General features: G+C 34.7%; 1 protein-coding gene across 1 annotated transcript in view; it reads right to left on the reverse strand.

Moving 5' to 3' along the window:
- LOC113825874 (uncharacterized) overlaps positions 1 to 2500 on the reverse strand; it is a 38547-nt gene that overhangs the window by 35833 nt on the left and 214 nt on the right. The gene's annotated exons all lie outside the window — the stretch shown is intronic.

The following is a 2500-nucleotide window of genomic DNA, read 5'->3' on the forward strand; positions in this document are numbered from 1 at the left end:
AAAGATTTACGTGTTAGAAATGAATAAATAAATGAATATAAAGAAGCTTAAATAAACAGATGAATAAATGTATATAAAGATGTATAAATATATAAATGAATATAAAGAAACTTAGATAAATAGATAAATAAATGAATATAAAAATACATAAATAAATACATAGATAGATGAATATATGAATAAATAGGTGTATAAATAGATAAACAGATAGATGAATAGATATATAAAGAAACAGATAGATGAATAGATATACAAAGAAACAGATAGAAAAATAAATAAATATAAGAATAAATAGATATATGATTACATAATCAGATATATGGATAGATATATGAATGAATAGACAGAAACATGAATAGATAAGCAAATAGATAGATAAAGAGATAAACTGATAAATATACATATGGATAAATATATAGATGAATAGATAAATTGATAAATACATGTATGAATAAATAGGTAAGTAGATATGTAAATATATAAATAATAGATAAGTGAATAAATAGATATATGAATAAATAACGGGAAGGGACGCTGCTTAATACTGTATATGTATTTTTATCTCCCTTAATAGATTACATCATCCATTAAATTGCGTGCAACTGTTTATTTTTCTCTGTCTGTCTGGCTGTTAGTTGATAAATGTGTGTGTGTGTGTGTGTGTGTGTGTGTGTGTGTGTGTTTGTGTGTGTTTGTGTGTGTGTGTGTGTGTGTGTTTGTGTGTGTTTGTGTGTGTGTGTGTGTGTGTGTATGTGTGTGTGTGTGTGTGTGTGTGTGTGTGTGTGTCTGTTTTATGTGTGTGTGTGCGTGTGTGCGTGTGTGTTTGTTTGCTTGTGTGTGTGTGTTTGTTGGTTTGTTTGCTTGTGTGTGTGTGTGTGTGTCTGTTTTATGTGTGTGAGTGTGTGTGTGTTGGTTGGTTTGCTTGTGTGTGTGTGTTTGTGTTTGTGTGTGTTTGTTTGTTTGTGTGTGTGTGTGTGAGAGAGAGAGAGAGAGAGAGAGAGAGAGAGAGAGAGAGAGAGAGAGAGAGAGAGAGAGAGAGAGAGAGAGAGAGAATGAGAGAGAGAGAGAGAGAGAGAGTAGCACAACCATGAAACTTTATATCCACTTATTTAATGATCTATACAGAAAAGTTTCCCAGTCTCCTGCCATTCACAAATAACTTACCATTCACAAATGATAGCACCGACTTGCAAAGGCTTCAGAAGAGACCCATTTCGACTCTGTTTGGAAGCTTTGGGGTCCTTACCACCTCTCCTGCTCTCCGATCTCTTCCCACATCCTTTAAAGAATCCTATGCCATGGACCACATTCCACATATATAACCTATACACAAGAATATATATATATATATATATATATATATATATATATATATATATATATATATATATATATATATATATATATATATATATATATACGTACACGCAACGTCCATACACAAGAGTATCCACACATAAATACGCGAAACGCCCACTCACAAGAATATCCACACATACGCACACGCAACGCCCATTCACAAGAATATCCGCACATACGTACATCCAACGCCTATTCATAGGAATAATCACACACATTCACGAAAAGCCCTTTCAAAGAAAATCCAAACGTACACGCAACGCCCATTCACGGGAATGTCCACACATGAATACACGAAACGCCCATTCACAAGAATATCCACACATACGTACACGCAACGCCCATTCATGAGAATATCCACACACAAATACACACGACATCCATACCTGCACAAGAACATCAAACACCCAGTCAAACAAACCCTGTATTAATTCCAAACAAACAAACAACCCTGTATAAGGACCAAATTAATAAACAACTCCTCTATAAGATCCAAACAAACAAGCAAACCCTTCATAGGGTCCAAACAAACCCTGTATGAGATCCAAACAACAAACAAACCCTGTATAAGATCCAAACAAACAAACCCTTCATAGGGTCCAAACAAACCCTGTATGAGATCCAAACAACAAACAAACCCTGTATAAGATCCAAACAAACAAACAAACCCTTCATAGGGTCCAAACAAACCCTGTATGAGATCCAAACAACAAACAAACCCTGTATAAGATCCAAACAAACAAACAAACCATTATAAGGTCCAAACAAACAAACAAACCCTTCATAGGGTCCAAACAAACCCTGTATAAGGTCCAAACAAACAAACAAACCCTTCATAAGGTCCAAACAAACAAACAACCCATTATAAGATCCAAACAAACAAACAACCCCTTCATAAGGTCCAAACAAACAAACAACCCATTATAAGGTCCAAACAAACAAACAACCCCTTCATAAGGTCCAAACAAACCCTGCATAAGATCCAAACAAACAAACAATCCCTTATAAGGTCCAAACAACCCCTTCATGAGGTCCAAACAAACAAACAACCCCTTCATAAGGTCCAAACAAACAAACAACCCATTATAAGATCCAAACAAACAAACAACCCATTATAAGATCCAAACAAACAAACAAGCCC

This window comes from Penaeus vannamei, chromosome 42, assembly GCF_042767895.1.
Source record: "Penaeus vannamei isolate JL-2024 chromosome 42, ASM4276789v1, whole genome shotgun sequence".
In the NCBI taxonomy this organism is placed as follows: Eukaryota; Metazoa; Arthropoda; class Malacostraca; order Decapoda; family Penaeidae; genus Penaeus; species Penaeus vannamei.